General features: G+C 41.1%; 1 protein-coding gene across 28 annotated transcripts in view; it reads right to left on the bottom strand.

Annotated features, from left to right (window-relative positions):
• RIMS1 (regulating synaptic membrane exocytosis 1) overlaps positions 1-18,798 on the bottom strand; it is a 578,197-nt gene that overhangs the window by 218,824 nt on the left and 340,575 nt on the right. The window lies entirely within an intron of this gene.

Genomic DNA, 18,798 nt, shown 5'->3' with positions numbered 1-18,798 from the left:
AGGGAAGCCCATTCTTCAGAACACAGGTCACTGATTATAAAGAAATGGAAGGCTTCTGAGCTTGAAGCTCTCCCTGATCAAGGACCAAAGGAAATGCTAATTTCTTGCCTTGAGATTAAATCACAATGTATGCAACATAAATTCAGTCTACAAAATCCACCTTAGGAACAGAAAGAGATTTCGAGTTCTTACAAGAGATACATTGTTTTTGTTTGTTTTTTCTCCCAGCGTTCAGACAAACAAGGTTTCTCATTTATCCAAACTATGTGAAGTTTAATGTTAGTTTTGTTTTCATTGTGGGGGAAGCTCTCTGAAGGTCATATTCTCACACAGAGATGCCAGTTCCAATCGCCTGCCTCGTGCAGGGACCACTGCTCCTCACAGTTCTGGGTTGCTTAAAGCCCCAGACATCACCTGTCTTTACCCAGCCAGAGGCATTGCTGAAGCATCATCCCACATCCTTATATAGATGGTTTTCTCATTTCAGTTCTGCCGTTTGGATGTTTCCCTTTTATGCAAACTCAGTGACGCATTTTTAAATAAATGTTTTCTATATCCACCATTTATAGATGTTTGCCAGTGGAAGTTGGTTCTGTTTGCTCTTAATTTCTTTAGCTTAGGCAGACTTGTAACTATAAACTGGAAATAGTTTCTGGGGGTGTGCTGCTCGGCTTTTTCACTTGGTTATGATGACAGTTTAAAATCTAATAGGTAAGCTCAAAACCCATTAAGAGGATATATTATATGTATTTGTCTTTACAGGACTACAATTGAAGTGGGGTGAATAATGACACCTTTTCCTATTAACCTGTGGCCCAAATACCTAGCTTCCTACAGCAGTGGACACGAGTTATTTCTCCACAAAGAAAACAACTAATTCAAAGGGCATAGTAGAAATGTTAGAAATGACAACATTTCAAACAGCAAGTTAGAGAGGTGGAAGACTATTTATGTGATGTACAAGCTAATTAATTAAATACAACATAAGCAGAGACATTACTTTGCCAACAAAGGTCTGTCTAGTCAAGGCTATGGTTTTTCCAGTAGTCATGTATGGATGTAAGAGTTGGACTATAAAGAAAGCTAAGCACAGAAGAACTGATGCTTTTGAACTGTGGTGTTGGAGAAGACTCTTGAGAGTCCCTTGGACTGCAAGGAGATCCAACCAGTCCATCCTAAAGGAGATCAGTCCTGGGTGTTCATTGGAAGGACTGATGCTGAAGCTGAAACTCCAAATCTTTGGCCACCTGATGTGAAGAGCTGACTCACTGGAAAAGACCCTGATGCTGGGAGGGATTGGGGGCAGGAGGAGAAGGGGACGGCAGAGGATGAGATGGCTGGATGGCATCACCAACTCAATGGATGTGGGTTTGGGTAAATTCCGGGAGTTGATGATGGACAGGGAGGCCTGGCGTGCTGCGGTTCATGGGGTCGCAGAGAGTCAGACACGACTGAACGACTGAACTGAACTGAACTGAACTGAAAAGCCGATAGCTTTACTTCATTATTTCAAAAACCCATTTAACTTTCTATTTATTTTTATCCTAATTGCTGTCCTTCTGTTTTTGTTAGAAGAATTTTTCAAATCTTTCTAGGAATTAAGCAAAACGTACCAGAATCAACGATTTCCCAGAACAGGAGGTCCCTAAGTTCCACCTCAATTGAATTTTCAACCAAATCACACCAAGGCCAGTAACTTTTCTCTACTTTTATACCATGACTGAACGTCCACAGTATTTTTGGTTTGCTTAGCCCTCCCTCACTTAGTTTAGAAAAATCTTAAAAATGATATATGTGCTTCAGGTCAAGATAAAACATGCCCATATTCCTCACTTCTGTGCCATAAATGCAATAAAACATTTATTCCAAAAAATAGTATTTTTTACTATTTCTTCAAAAGAGAAAAAGCCTGTGCTGGACACCCAGTTGGGTGTGCTGCAAATGATAACAATGATATTATGATAACAAGCTATTCCTAGACTCTCACTGGAAGAATGAATATAGGATAAGCTCTGACAAGAAGAAAAATGAAAGCGGGAAAGAAAAGAGATGCAATAGGTAATAACAAACATGAAATCAGATAAAACATATTAAAGACGTTAGAAAATATAAATAAGTCTTAATTATAAAAATAATAATAGTAACACCTACTTATATGAATGTGGAAAGACAATCTGAACCTATTCTAGACAACAATAACATAGACAGTAGGAAAAGCAGTAAATTTTAGAGGAAAGTTAAAATGTTAAAGTCATCTTTCACAGAGTTAGTGATTTTAGATTTCACTAAAAAATTATAAAACTACGTATTGCATTGAGTTCAGATTTGCATTAAGAATACCATAGGAATGTATTAATATAACACCTTCAGCTTGAAAATAAGTGAAACACATAAAACAACCTGATCAATCTTACAGAAGGCATGAAGAGAAAAATCAAAGCAAAGGAATGACTGGTGAACAGAAAACCCACATGAAGTTAATATGAAGGAATATGTTTATGGTAGGAGTTTAAACATACAAAGAATACAGAAAGAAAAATAAAGAATGCGTGCTGTTTTATCATCCAAACATAAGTAGACACAATACTTTGATCTTTCAGTTTTCTTTACACATATTCTGTAAACATTCTTTTTCAAAAACATACCATACAGTATGTATACAACTAGCATTACCTTTCTCTCAATATTCACAAACATATTTTATGTTGTAAATATAAGAATATACAATGTTAACTTTTATTGCAACACAATATTCCTTTAACCAGAGCTTCTTAATTTGAAAACTGAGCTGGTTTCCAATTCCTGTATTATAAAGTGTTGTCATAAGAAGTATTTACCCATATTCATCATATAAGGTTTATTCTGCCAAGATACTCTTTGGGATGCAATAACATCTTATATACCAAATGCCCCTGGATTCCTTGGATCATGTAGTACTGTATTTAGTGCAAGAAATCCAGGTATGAGTGCACCTGTGCGGTACAAACCTCTGTTGTTTGAGGGCCAACTCTACCTGGGTCAGGGCTCCAAAGTACACCAGGACACAGCCAACTCCATTATGTCCCATAAACATTAGTAGAGTCATGAAGTTGTTTTTTCCAGCCAAATGTTTCCCCGTATAAATAAGCAACCTTTTTTCATGGGAAGCTTGTGTGATACAAAATAACATTTTTCATGGAAGAATCAGCACTTCATAATTTAGAAAGGGTCAAGTCTGAGACTTGGAATGGTCCTTGAAGGCTCTGTGGCCATAACCTTGACCTCACAATGGACTCACCAAAGAGATACTAAGAACAGTGATGATGCTTGGGCCTCAGTCCAGAACCATCAGATCAGGAGCTCTAGGCTTGGGACTTGAACACTGGTACCTTTTTCTGTGAAGCTCCTCAAGTGATTATAATGTACTCTGAACTAATCCTACAGTTCTCAATTCAGCTACATGCTTTAATAAAATAAACTGGAGCCCAGATCCACACTGACCAAATCAGAATCTCTTCATGATGCCTCAACCCTTTTCTTAATTGAAGTATAATTGATTTATAATGTTGTGTCAATTTCCACTGGACAGCCAATTGATTCAGTTACACAAATATACACTCTTTTTTTAATGTTCTTTTCCATTATGCTTTATCCCAGGAGACTGGATACAGTTCCCAGTGCTATACAATAGGACCTTGCTGTTCATGCATCTCATACATACTAGCTTGCATCCACTGACCCCAAACTCCCAGTCCACCCCTGCCCCTACCCCATCCCCCCGGCAACCACAAGACTGTTCTCTATGTCTGTGAGTCTGTTTCTGTTCTGTAGTTATACTCGAGATCCCACATAAAAGTGATCTCATATGTGGCTGCTGTTAAGCTGCTAAGTCATGTCCATCTCTTTGTGACCCCATGGACTGCAGCACGCCAGGCTTGCCTGTTGATCACCAACTCCTGGAGTTTGCTCAAACTCATGTCCATCGAGTCAGTGGTGCCATCCAACCATCTCATCCTCTGTCATCCCCTTCTCCTCCTGCTTTCAGTCTTTCCCAGCATCAGGGTCTTTTCCAATGAGTTGGCTGTTCGATCTGGTGGCGAAAGTTCTGGAGCTTCAGCTTCAATCATACGACATCACATGACATTTGTCTTTTTCTTTCTGACTTATTTTATGTAGTATGATAACCTCTATGCTCCCCCAGGAGGTTCTAAAGAGTACCCAAAATGAAGATCACTGACACACTCTACCCCTCTCATTCTACTGCCCAAGGTAACCTAGTCCTTCAAACTGTCCTAGGATCCAAACTGTTCCCTCAATCACTAGCCTCTGGGCTGTTTCCTTTCACAGGTCTGGAAGTCTCCTGTTTCCACATGTGTGTGTCTCTACATCTCTCATTGCTCAGGCCCACCTCTCTGACTTAAATGCCACATTGATTCTTCCCACAAAATTCTACTGCAGCTCCTACATGAAGCCCTGGCATCCCAGCTTTCCTTCTGATTCCTGTTATGTTTACTGTCTCTGCATCCTCCTTGGTGTCGCAGAAATAGAAACACTTATTGAGCACTTGCCATGTACCAGGGATACAGAGCTGTACCATCATCTCGTTTAATCTTTATGACGACTGCATGGAACGTGTACAGTTAATTACTCCACAAGTTCCAAACAGGACGAACTTGAGCCCTACAGAGGTTAAGAAACATGCCCAATGAGTTCAGTCTCTGGCAGTGCCTCAAACTGTCTGTATCTTCCTGACTGTGGATGGCAATCCTCTTTACAAAGTAACTACCCATGACATTCCTGACCATCTTATCCTTTTCACAAATGGAAATCAATGGAGTCAAGCTCCAGACATGAGTATTTATTTACCTTGTGTGGATACAAACACGTGGAGGATGTGGTCTCTTTTGTCCTGAGAATACGATTATTATGGACTGAATTGTGTTCTTGCCAAAATTCGTGTGTTGAAGTCCTCACCCCAACTCCCTCAGTGTGTAACCATATCTGTGGATAGCATCTTTAAAGAGATAATCAATTTGAAAGAACTTCACTGGGATGTTCCCTACTCCAAACAGCACAGTGTCCTCATAAGGAGAGGAAACATGGATGCACAGAGAGGAAAGACAACACAGAGACTCAGACAGAGAGAAGCTCCTCATAGGCCAAGGACAGAGGTCTGTTCACGGACCCCAGAGGGGCCAACCCTGCCAACACTCAGACGCTGCAGTCCCAGCCTCCAGACTGGGAGAAGCAAACTTCTCTTGTTCAGATTACCAAGGCTGTTCAGAGAGTCAATTCCCAGGCAGGTTGATAAGAAGTCCGGGGGTCCCCAAGGAGAGAGGGGTCTGGAATTCTCAAGGAGGAGGAAAGGACAAACATTTTTTTTTCCCTCTACATTCCTTAGGATTATATAACAATAATGTATCCTGCTTGAGGACAGTTTCCAGAAAAAACCTTCTGGCTAATCCTGTAATCTTAAAATGTAAATTATGGGAACGGGTCTAGTAAGGTCTTCACAACCTCCAGACAGTCTTTTGATTCATTGTAATAACTAATTAAAAGTATATAACTCATTGCTAACACTAGCAAGGGGGCACTCCTTCTGCCCCCTTCTGATGTCTATGTCAGAAGCTTTCTCTATCTCTTTTATACTTTAATAAAACTTTATTACATAAAAAGCTCTGAGCAATCAAGACTCGTCTCTGGCCCCAGATCGAATTCTTCTGCTTTGGAGGCCAAGAATCCCAGTATCTTTCATGGTTCAGCAACAACCTTTCATTTTGGGGACCCCCAAACTTCTTATCAACCTGCCTAGGAATGGACTCTGTCACTGTGGCATCATGTTACAGCATCCTAAGAAACTGATATATTATTACCTTGTACACACCAGCCTCAGAGGACTTCATCAGAATTAAAATTAGTCTGGCTCTTGGTGTAGAACTGGAGCTTTTAAGAAGACCCAAATGTAGAAGTCCAGCTCAGGAAGAATACCAAGACGCTCAAAAAAGATGGCCACAGAAAGTAACTATTCAATGCAGCTCAGCAGTGCCAAGTAGATGCCCATTAAGATATGAGTAAGAACAACACATAAGGGAACACCTAGATTAGGAGTCAGCATCAGCAATCCAGTTCCTAGTTCCTACAGGGGGACTGGTTAGGGCCAAGCGTTAGTTCCGGAGGGACTCGGGCAAAGAGTTGGACAGGACTGAGCAACTAACACTTTCACTTTCGCTTTTCACAAGGATCCAGGGATGGGAATCTAACAACGAAAACCAGGCACTATCCGGGGGCCTGGCCTCAGGAATATGTTAGAAACCAGATTGCTAGGGCTGGGCCTTGACTGAGGACAGAACTGTGGCAGGACTGATTCACTGATGGTCCTCAGAAGTCTGGCTGGAGCTGGGACCAGTATGCATTCTACCTCTTCTTGCTGCAAATGGAAAATGGTGCCAGGGGCAGGGCAACTGATGGTAGCCGCGATGTCCACTTCTCTGTTAAACAGGGTGTGAAAGGGGAGGCTTTCTCTTTATCTGCTTGCTTCCCAAGTCTCTCCCAGGTCCTGAGGTTCTATTATTCTGTGAAACTGAACCCCAAGTAAGGACAACCTTTTCATTCACTGGATAAAATGGGTCACAAACACTGCAGTATGATTCTGCATTTTGAAAGGATATTGAAGTAATAACCTATGAGATAAAACAGATACACTGAAACTTTCAACATCAACCCTTTTTCTAAATGCATTTTGAAGCACAAATGGTTTCCCTTAAAATGTCCTTCAATCATACACACAAACATTCCACTTTAAAAACTGTCAGCATACGTGTCAAATTTGTACTTGATTAGCTTTGAAAATGAGATGTAAACCAGATTTTAATTGAGTTTCTCCTGATTCTAGAATAGAAATCTCCTTCAGATGTAGCTAAATGAGTAGTATTTCTAGCCATGAATTAATTTGGGGAAAATATTATTGGATATAATCAGGTTAGATTTATAGACTTAATTTATTTTCTTTTTATAGAATTTCTTTTAAGTCAGAGCTCCTGCTTCAGAATCAAGGAGATTTTCCAGTCCTTTATATATTATGGAGAAACTGTAATTCTAAAACCTCAGCTCCTCACCATGATGTTTCCCAAAATGTCCTTATCCCATATTCTTAGAAATTAGGAATTAGCACATTAGCTCTGACAACCCCCCACATGCATGGACACAGTTACCTATATCCCCTCAGTCTCTAAGATTTAAATTACATAGATGATTAAAACAGTCAAGGTCATTTTATATCCACTGTAAGAAGAAATTAGTTCTCAGACTCTCTTGAAGGAATCTAAACAGAAGCACCTAACACTCTAAATGCTGGCTCTTCCAACAGCTGCAAGAGAGAATTAAATTCCTCTTCCCCACAAACAGTAGGAACCAGTGAAAGATTAATGTATAAAAGGTCAAAGAGAAGTCAAGGCTGTCACAATTCCATGTGGATCAACCACTGATAGATGGTGGGTAAAATTCTGAGAGGGCACAGAAGACACCCAAACTGATCACTCGCAACTTATCAAGGGGAAGCTAAATAGCAATTTTCTGTTTTCCTATTTTAGTGGACATCAAGTGAACCTGTGCAAATGATGAAAATTAATGACTTCTGAGGCGGCTACAGTAACTCATTTATCCTCACGGCCCTTCTGCCCACACTGTTGACTCCATCATCCAACCTATTTCAAAATGATTCTTTTCTTAGTTGTTCTAATGGAAAGCATTCTAATGTTAGATAACTTTGCTCTATCCACTAACCACTCTATTTAGGATATTCTCCATTGATTTCTAATTTTATGACATCATATTAAAAACCAATGAAAGAAGAGACTTTATTAAGCTTACTATGACACTGACACCCTTTTGCATTCAAAACCAATAGATTTATTTCTATTTATGTATTTGTATACTTAAGTAGTCTTAATCCCCTATTTCTTGGCCTAAAATTTGAGCAGGATGTTGAACATTTTAGATGAGAATATTCATCAGTTCAGTTCAGTTGCTCAGTTGTGTCCGACTCTTTGCGATTCCATGGAATGCAGCATGCCAGGCATCCCTGTCCATCATCAACTCTCAGAGTTTACCGAAACTCATTTCCATTGAGTTGGTGATGCCAGCCAATCATCTCATCCTCTGTCGTCCCCTTCTCCTCCTGGCTTCAATCTTTCCCAGCATCAGGGTCTTTTCAAATGAGTCAGCTCTTCGCATCAGGTGGCCAAAGTATTGGAGTTTCAGTTTCAGCATCAGTCCTTCCAATGAATAATCAGGACTGATTTCCTTTAGGATTCACTGGTTGGATCTCCTTGCAGTCCAAAGGACTCTTAAGAGTTTCCTCCAACACCACAGTTCAAAAGCATCAATTCTTCAGCGTTCAGTGTACTTTTTGGTCCAACTCCCACATTCATATATGACGACTGTAATAACCACACCTCTGACTAGATGGACCTCTGTCAGTAAAGTGATGTCTCTACTTTTTAATAAGCTGTCTAGATTTGCCATAGCTTTTCTTCCAAGAAGCAAGCATCTTTTAATTCCATGGCTGCAGCGACCACCTGCAGTGATTTTGGAGCCCGCAAAAATAAAGTCTGTCACTGTTTCCATCATTTCCCCATCTATTTGCCATGAAGTGGGACCAGATGCCATGATCTTAGTTTTAAGCCAGCTTTTTCACTCTCTTCTTTCACTTTCATCAAGATGCTCTTCAGTTCCTCTTTGCTTTCTGCCATAAGGGTGGTGTCATCTGCATATCTGAGGTTGTTGATATTTCTCCTGGCAATGTTGATTCCAGCTTATGCTTCATTCAGACTGGCATTTTGCATGATGTGTTCTGCATATAAGTTAAATAAGCAAGGTGACAATATACAACCTTGACGTACTGTTTTCCCAGTTTGGAACCAGTCCGTTGTTTCATGTCCAGTTCTAACTGTTGCTTATTGACCTGTATACAGATTTCTCAGGAGGCAGGTAGGGTGGTTTGGTATTCCCATCTCTTACGAATTTTCCACAGTTTGTTGTGATCCACACAGTCAAAGGCTTTAGCATAGTCAATGAAGCAGAAGTACATGTTTTTCTGGAATTCTCTTGCTTTTTTGATGATCCAATGGATATTGGCAATTCGATCTCTGGTTCCTCTGCCTTTTCGAAATCCAGCTTGAACATCTGGAAGTTCATGGTTCATGTACTATTGAAGCCTGGGTTGGAGAATTTTGAGCATTACTTTGCTAGCGTGTGAGATGAGTGCAATTGTGTGGTACTTTGAACATTCTTTGGCTTTGTCTTTCTTTGGGATTGGAATGAAAACTGATCTTTTTTCAGTCCTGTAGCCACTGCTGAGTTTTCCAACTTTTCTGGCATACTGAATGCACAATTTTAACAGCATCATCTTTTAGAGATGATGATTAGAGATAGGAATATCCATATGCTTATTTCTAACTCTCTGTTCTCTAAATCATTTGTCTCCCATATCTGTCAGTTTTTCCTTTATTTTAACATGGACATAATATTTATCTTCAATTGTGTAAAACAAAGAGACCAAAATAAGTATACATATATTCAATGCAGAAAGGGGTTTATTCTAAAAATTGAAAACCAGTAACTGGCATTGAACTGTGGTGCTAGAGACTCTTGAGAGTCCTTTGGACAACAAGGAGATCAATCCAGTCAATCCTAAAGGAAATCAACTCTGAATATTCACTGGAAGGACTGCTGCTGAAGCTGAAGCTCCAATACTTTGGCCACATGATGCGAAGAGCCGACTCACTGGAAAACATCCTGATATTGGGAAAGATTGAAGGCAGGAGGAGAAGTGGGGGTGGGCGACAGATAATGAGACTATTGGATGGCATCACTGACTCAATGCACATGAGTTTGACCAAACTCCTGGAGATAGTGAAGGACATGGAAGTCTGTCATGCTGCAGTCCATGGGGGTTGCAAAGAGTGAGATGTGACTTAGTGACTGAACAACAAAACTGGCATTTACCATATTATTACATGTAAATACTTCAGGACCAAGGAAAAACTAGTAACAGGCAGACGTTAAATTTCCTATTCCAAATAAATAAATAAATAAATAAATAAATAAATTTCCTATTCTACAGATGAACTGTCAGGCTTCCTGTTCACTTAGAGGAAAGATTACCTAGGTTAACAGTCAAATGGTCTGTATCAATTGTTAAAATAATGCCATATTCTTGATTGCTTCATGTTTGGACTGTGATTTTCCTTAACAGTTTCCCCTCATCCCCCATCAAGTTTTGACTGTTCCTCTTTATTGTTGAGAAAGACAGCCTTTCCTTACCACATTAATAGCATCAAGGAACTGATTAGTCATTGGATACTTCTTAGACTGCATGACATTCTTCTTAAAAAGATATTCTTTGCTGAGCTTCCTATATATGATCTCCAGTGTCCTTCGTGGGCTTCTCTGCCTTGGATTCCTGGGTCAGCTCCCCTGTTTCTTCTTTCTCATTTGTTCCACTTCCATGATTATCCTCAGTTTTCTTGAGTACATACAAATCTAAACAATTTTCTCAGAAGGAGATTGAAAAGTAGAATTTCTGAGAAATGTGAGCTGATTGATAATTTAGATGTGTCTAGAACTGGTTTCACTCCAAATTTTGAAGGCGTTGGTCATTTGTAGTCTAGGATCCACTGCTGATAAGAAATGTAAAGTCAGTGTAACTCCTATTTTACGTATAACCTCCTATTTTACATACAACCTCGTAGTTTACATATAACGCTTATTCTTTAGCCTCCAGAATTGTATAGATTTTTCCCTTTTTCCTTGGCATGGTGTTGAATTTCCTCTTTTTTTCCCAATTGATCTCTGGAGCCATCCTCTGGGCATCCCCAATGTTGTAACAGGCTTCTGTATGGCTGCTTCTTTCTGGACCCAAAATAATTTTTGCAGATTTAATATCAGCTTTCACTTTAAGGTCTCAGAACATATTTTACTTCTTGTTTAGAAGAATTAATCCATATTTGCAGGTAAGAGTTTAATCTTGTGTCCAGTTGAACAGTCTTGTATTTTGTCCAAGTATCTCTTCCAAGCACTTCAGAGCAATGGATTTGCACACTCAGAGCTTTCTCTTTGAGTTTTGTTAGTAATAGTATTAGTAAATTAAAGTTAATTATTTGTAACAGGCTTCTGTATGGCTGCTTCTTTCTAGACCCAAAAGAATTTTTACAGAATTAATATCAGCTTTCATTTTAAGGTCTCAGAACATGATATTTTACTTCCTGTTTAGACAAATTAATCCATATTTGTAGGTAAGAGTTTAATCTTGTGTCCAGTTGAATAGTCTTGTATTTTGTCCAAATATCTCTTCCAAGCACTTCAGAGCAATGGATTTGCACAGTCAGAGCTTTCTCTTTGAGTTTTGTTAGTAACAGTATTAGTAAATTAATTATTTATTAATTTTTTTTAATATCAAAATATTTTGCAAGGGACATCCATAGGTTTGGGCAGGGACACTGCCCCCGGGGTGAGGGCTGGGAAATTTAGGTTGCACTGAACTCGATTAAGATGTGTAGCATTGTTTTCCGTTTGCTTTCTGAGCACACCTCTGCTTTTGAGCTATCCCTTACTTCCAGGGTCCACATGCCCCCTTATTTACCCTCGTATCTCAGCCATTGGTGCTGCCTCGTGCAACACTTAGTTTCAGGTGGACACCTGTGGCAGGTGTCATGCAGGTGTGTTCAGTGGAACTGCTCCTGTGGACACTGACGCGGTCTCTGACATCTGGGAAGGATGGTGCCTATGAGCTGGCCCCATCCCCGCACAGGGGATGAGGAGGAGGCGGCTTGGCGGGACCTGGTGGGAAAGTGGGGGCCCATAACGCAGAGCACCTTCTCCAGGACCTCCGGCTTTGCTGAGGCAGCTCACTGCATTGCCTCTTGATTTTTCCTGGGAATTAGATGCTGGGCTGCTCCTGCTGGGTGGCAGGTGGATAGAGGAGGAAGAAATGGTAGGAAGGATGAAGAGTGTGCTGCAGGGGCTCTGTCAACAAATACTGAATAAGTCTGTGATCAGCAGCTCTGCTGCTGACTCTTAGGTCTGAGCCTGAAATCTCTTCAAGGGACCTAACGGCCAGGAAGCCTTCCTCTTCCCTGACCCTTCTCACCTCCTCGGCAAGCTCCTCTGTCCCAGGGCAGGCTGCTTGCCTCTTTACACCATCTATTCACAGTCTGCTTCCTTTCCTCTTCACTGCTGCTGGATCTCATGGAGTAGGAAAAAGAAATACCTATATTTGGGCAGACATTTAAAGAGGAAGTCCCTCTGGGGTTTAGCATACTATACATACTACTAGATGTTAAATAGATAACCAACAAGGACCTACTGTATAGCACAGGGAACTCTACTCAATATCCTGTAATAGCCTACATCGCAAAAGAATCTGAAAAAGAAAGTATGTATGTGTAATGGGATAACTTTGTTGTATACCTGAAACTAACACCACAGTGTAAATCAACTGTACTCCAATATAAACAAAATTTAAGTTAAAAAAAAAATAGAGAAGTCTTTCCAAGTTGTAATTGTTTAAAGGTTTCAGTTTTTAACATCAGTAGTCAAATTCTTACCACAGAACCTGATTTTATCTTGGAGTGTCTTGGGGACTTTATGGAGAGGACACATTCATTAGATACATTGTTGTTCAGTTGCTAAGTTGTGTCCAGCTCTTTGTGACCCCATGGACTGCAGCATGCCAGGCTTCCCTGTCCTTCACTATCCCCCGGAGCTTGCTCAAACTCATGTCCATTGAGTCGATGATGCCATCCAACCATCTCATCCTCCGTCACCCCCTTCTCTTCCTACCCTCAATCCTTCCCATCCTCAGGGTCTTTTCCAAAGAGACAGATCTTCACATCAGGTGGTCAAATCATTGAGCTTAAGCTTCAGCATCAGTCCTTCTAACGAACATGTCCTCTCTATAAAGTCCACAATAACAGCTCTCTTGGTTGCCCATAAAAGTGTCACAGGAGCGAGAACCAGGGCTGTCCGCATATGTATCTATCTGTATCTATGTACATGTCTGTATTTATTCAATCACTACCTCTAAAGCCTAGCACAATGTGCCTAGAAATCAGCAGATTCTTATAGATACCTTGCTTAATATCATGTAAATAATGTAATATTTATGTAATACCACACAGAAATTAATACATGACTGAATGGTGGCCACCTTCTTTCATTGCAAACCCTCTCAAAGTTATAGGGAAAATCACCAGGAGCACCAAAAGAATATAAAATACATTCTGTGCTCTCAAGAAACGGAAGTAAAGCAACAACTGTGTAGAATTAAAAGTACTATGTGAGCAACAGGCGATACACTGCTGGAGCCCAAACACGTGACTCCTAACAGTTTTAGCTTAATGACTAAAGAATGATACAAAGCATTGCATGAATTAGTTACATCTAAATAAGTTAGTACCTGATAGTTGCAAAGGTCCCCAACACTTGTTCCTGACTCCCCAGTGTTTAAGCTGTCAGGGGCCCAGACTAAAGAGTGAATGGTTCACACTGCCTACAACTGACACACAGGCCCCCTGAAACTGTCTTTGTTTTATGGGGAAAATTCAGCCTTGTGATTCAGTGTCCTCCGTCTCTCTTTTCCATCACTCACTATTTTGCTACCTTTAGAAGTATTATTTCTTGCTTGTCATCCAGGTAACACGCACTCCTGCAAGGACTGCTAAATGATGCTTAGCAGTAACAGCTACAAAGAAACCAGTTAGCCCCTGTTCCTCAGAAGCCAATCACAAAGTGCTTTAAAAGCTCAAAGGTCCTCCCAGTGGGGAGGGAGGTGGGAGGGGGGATGGGGATGGGGAATACATGTAAATCCATGGCTGATTCATGTCAATGTATGACAAAAACCACTACAATACTGTAAAGTAATTAGCCTCCAACTAATAAAAATAAATGGAAAAAAAAAGTTCCTTTAAAGCTCAAAGGTCACATTAATTTGGGTCATATTTTTTCTAGTTACTCAAAGCCAGCAAGAAGGCAAGGATTAAAAGGGAAGGAAATCCTTTTATCCCACGCCAGACTCTTCTTTCAATGTGCTTTGTCAGAGGGCTTCAGGTTCCTTATAAGTGTCGGTGGATGAATCCCCGATTGAGGCAGCGATGCTCTGCTTCTTCTGAGCTATGGTGCCTTTTCCTCCTCTCATCCACTTTGCACCGCCTGCATCTCCTTTTTCTCCTTAGACCTAGTGACTCAATTCCTTAGGGGCACAAATCTTCACCGGACCTTGCCCCAGGGGATCTTGTTACACATTTCATGTAAATTCAACTGCTTTCTTATTACAAGTAAGATTTAGTTCTCTGTTTTTCTTCTTCATAGAGAGATTCAATACTTATCATCTAAGACAGTGGTCCCCAACCTTTTTGCGCCAGGGACTGTGCCATGAAAGACAGTTGGCCCAGGGTGGAGAAGGTAGTTTCAGGATGACTCTCTTAAAGAGCACACAACCTAGATCTCTCGCCTGCATGGTGTGCAGTAGGACTCCCTCTCCTAAGAGAATCTAATGCCACCAGCGATCTGACAGGAGGTGGTCCAATGTGGAGTGGCTGTAAGTGCAGATGAAACTTCCTTCCCTAGCCTGCAGCTCACCTCCTACTGTGCAGTCAGATCCCTAACAGACCACCGTCCAGCAGTGGTCCCTGGCCCAGGGGTTGGGGACCCCTCATCTAAGAAATCAGAGATGCACAATTTTTTCCAGTTGCCAAAGAGAAGTATGAATATTGACCAAACAGCATTTCTCTTTGAAACATGCAGTAGCTGACCTCACTTTTTAAATAAGCCCACTAGATACAGCTCACTGTTATTCTGTGTGTGTGTGTGTGTGTGTGTAATCACACCGCACACAAAGCATCATGCTGACTATCTATGTGTTGACTTTCAGATACCATTTGCCCAGGGAAACTTTCTGGTTAAACATCTGGACACAAAGCAAAACTATATCAATACATCTGGAAGGAATGCTCCTTTGGGACGTTTAATAAATTATACTTCACTGTGTAATTATTCTTTATTGTTTATTTCTCTCAACAAAATGTAAACTCCATAAGGGCATGCAGCACATGTCTTTGTTTTTGACATCAGTGTATCTACTGAAAGTGTTAAATCTACACTTACTAATAAACACACAAACCAACTCAGCATAATGATAAGGATAACAACATAAATGGCAAGAGTAGTACACATATATTAAGTAGATGTCTTGTGCCAAAGCTATGGGTCTGGATGCTTGTATCCCCTCGGAATTCACATGTTTAAATTCTAACCCCCCAAATTAAGACATGGGGCCTTTGGGTGGTGCTTATATCACAAGGGTGAAGCCCTCATGAATGGGATTAGCGCTCATCACAGAGACCCCACCGAGCTCCCTGCCACCTCCCCCACACAGGAACACAGCGAGAAGGGGTGACTCCACCTGAACCAGAAAGAGCGCCCTCCCCAGGACAAGACCATGCTGGCGCCTGGACCCCAGGCCTCCCAGCCCAGGAACTGTGAGAAAACAAACTTCTTTCATTTACAAGCTACCTAGTCTGTGGAATTTTGTTACAGGAGCCCAAACAGACTAGCAGAGCCATGCAAGTGTTCAATAGTTATATGATAGATGTAACTGATAAACTGAGCAAGTGAATACACAGGATATAGTCAAAATGCTGCTTTTTTACAGTTATTCCATGAAGATCACCTTCCTTGACCGTGAAGGTCGCCATATGGCTTCCTCTTCTGGGAAGATGGCTCTTCCCTGATTACTTGTCCCCTTCTCACCCCCCTAGAGCCTGGAAGACATAAAATGGGTTCTTTTGCCTCTTCTTTGTATTCTGTATATATATACATCATCATATATATCTCATCATATATATATCTCGTCACATATATATCATATATATATATATATATATATGATGATCTCACCCTCATTGCAATACTAGATCTATGGCACATATGCCACAGGCTCATCAAGACAGGAAGAATGCTAACTTAGCATCTTACTGCAGATACATGAGCTCATTCAAACCATTCAGTCACCTGACGAAGTGGAAACTCTCATCTCCACTGTAGCAATAAGAAAACTGAGATTTACAGACACTAAAAATGTTGTGTGGGGTCACAGCATATTGGAGACAACCATGGCTGAGCCCTTGGTTGGCAGCGGTGAGCCTTGGCAAGTAAAGGCATTGATAAATACTGCAGATTAAGGCTAAAGGAGGAAAACGCCTATGCTACATTCATAGACATTGAGGCTGAGATTATTTACAAATGAAAAGAAAACAGGGCTGCATGTATTGGATGATAGCGCCCATGTTTCCACATGAAGACACTGAACCCCAACTTCAGAGGTGGCTAAATTCCAGGTGGCCACCCAAGTGCCCAGAAGATAATTCCTGAGAAAGGGAGACAGCGGCCAGAGAGAGTAAGCGCCTCTCATCACACTAGCTGCCTTCCTCCACTCACCCACACCACCAGGAATGTTTCTTTCATAATCCGCTGTTACTGCAAATAATTCTGAGCTTCACTTCTGCTTTCAGGCCCATTGTGATTTATTACACACATTCAAGTGGAGCTGGTGGAGACCCTTTTGTTATAGAGTAGGAAGATATACATATATAACTATATCTATATCCATTCTCATAAGGGGTTTTATGCACACCAATTAAGCATATCCACTTACTTAACACTTTCCTTATGACTTAGGGGAAAAAAATACATGTTCACAAAACACAGTATTGAGGCATGAGAGGCAGTGAAAGTCTATACATCATCTGAGTTTTAGAAAACCAATATGTACTTTATAAACATCAATGCTGAGCTGAAAAAGCCAAATTCACCCCCTCATACTCCAAAGACACCTATTACCAGTTGAATTATAGTAATAATAGCAACAGAATGAACTTTTAAAATTGTTCCCAAATATAGCATAAGATCATATATATGATCTTATGCTTTATATATATATATACAGATATAGATATATATATATATATATAAAGAAAGATATAGAAGAAGAGAAGGGGGTGGAGGGAGACAGGATGGACCCACATGCATGCAGTTTGCAGGCAGAGAAGATGAGGAAGTGATTCTTTTTATACAACATAATATTAACATAATTTAGCAATTCTAAATTATCATTTATCTATAAATTTTAAAGCAAGCCAAAAATGTAAGAATAGTCAATCACCTCAAAATAGAAATTCATTAAGAAAAACACAGAGTCCCAGATAGCTCAGTGGTGTCTGACGCTTTGTGACCCCATGGAGTGTAGCTCACCAGGCTCCTCTATCCATGGAATTCTCCAGGCAAGAATACTGGAGTGGGTTGCCGTTTCCTTCTCCATGAACTGTTAATAGGTAAAATGAAATTTGTACCCCAAAGGTACTATGGAATCACTATATATAACATCCACATGACAGACACTTTGTGAAGTAACTTTTCCACAAACTGTAAGATTCATTTGAAACTTGAAAAAACAGTCTCTGTTACTAAAGATTACACCACTAAAGTGTAACAAAAAGGTACATATACTTTTATCAAGCAAATAAACCCACTCCCTGAAAATAACTTAAAAACACAAGAATTCTAAATTTCCTAGAATGAGAGGAACCAACATCCTGAAAAACTCTTGTAACTCATTAGGCGCCTGTGGTGACTTTTTAAAATCCACAACCAAAATTAAAAGGAAACAAAACACTAAAACCTTCCATTTGCTGGGAGACTGGAGCATCCAAGCCCCACTTTTCTTCCCTACTTTTACTGAGACTTAATTGACATACAGCTTCCCTGATAGCTCAGTTAGTAAAGAATCTGCAAGCAATGCAGGAGACCAGATTCCTGGTGGGAAGATCCCCTAAAGAAGGGAAGGGCTATCCACTCCAGTATTCTTGGGCTTCCCTTGTGGCTCAGCCAGTAAAGAATCCGCCGGCAATGAGGGATACCTGGGTTGGAACCCTGTATGCGCACACCCTGAGCCCAGCACACGCGCCTCTGAGCAGGCTCGCGAAGCCCGGAGCCCTGCACACACACACCTCAAATCCCTGCACACGGGCCCCGAGTCCCACGCTTCGCTTATCCCTTGGTCGCACCTCGGATCCCAAGGTTGGGAAGATGCCCTGGAGAAGGGAAAGGCTACCCACTCCAGTATTCTGGCCTAGAGAATTCCATGGACTGTTTAGTCCTTGGGGTCGCAAAGAGTCGGACACGACTGAGCAACTTTCCCTTTCCCTTTCCATGGAAGTTTAAGGTGTACCCCTAACCACCTGCGGATTTCCAGGAGGCTCAGTGGCAAAGAGTCCACCTGCCAGTGGAGGAGACCCAAGAGATGCGAGTTCTATCCCTGGGTCTGGAAGATCCCCTGGAGTGGGGAAAGGCAATCCACTCCAGTATTCTTGCCTGGAAAATTCCATTGACAGGGGAGGCTGGCAGGCTATACAGTCCACGGCACGGCCAAAAGTCACATTGCTGAGCGACGTGTGAACTTAAACTAACCCTCAGACACATACAGGAGGCCAGAAGACTACCCCAGGAAGTTTAGTTAACATTTCTGTCTTCATCCGGTTACCAAAATAATAATAATTTTCTTGTGATGAAAACGTTTAGGATTTGCCTTCTTAGCTTGTTTCTAATCTACCATAAAGCAGTAGTAACTACAGTCACAGTCACCGTGCTAGACATTACCAGCTACGCTTGTAAACCCTGCAGGCGCGCACCCTGAGCGCAGGGCACACGCGCCACGCTTGCGAATCCCGGAGCCCCGCACACACGCCCCCAGCTCCATGGGTATAT

This window comes from Cervus elaphus, chromosome 28 (assembly GCF_910594005.1).
Source record: "Cervus elaphus chromosome 28, mCerEla1.1, whole genome shotgun sequence".
NCBI lineage: Eukaryota > Metazoa > Chordata > Mammalia > Artiodactyla > Cervidae > Cervus > Cervus elaphus.
This window is presented reverse-complemented; position numbering and strand designations above follow the sequence as displayed.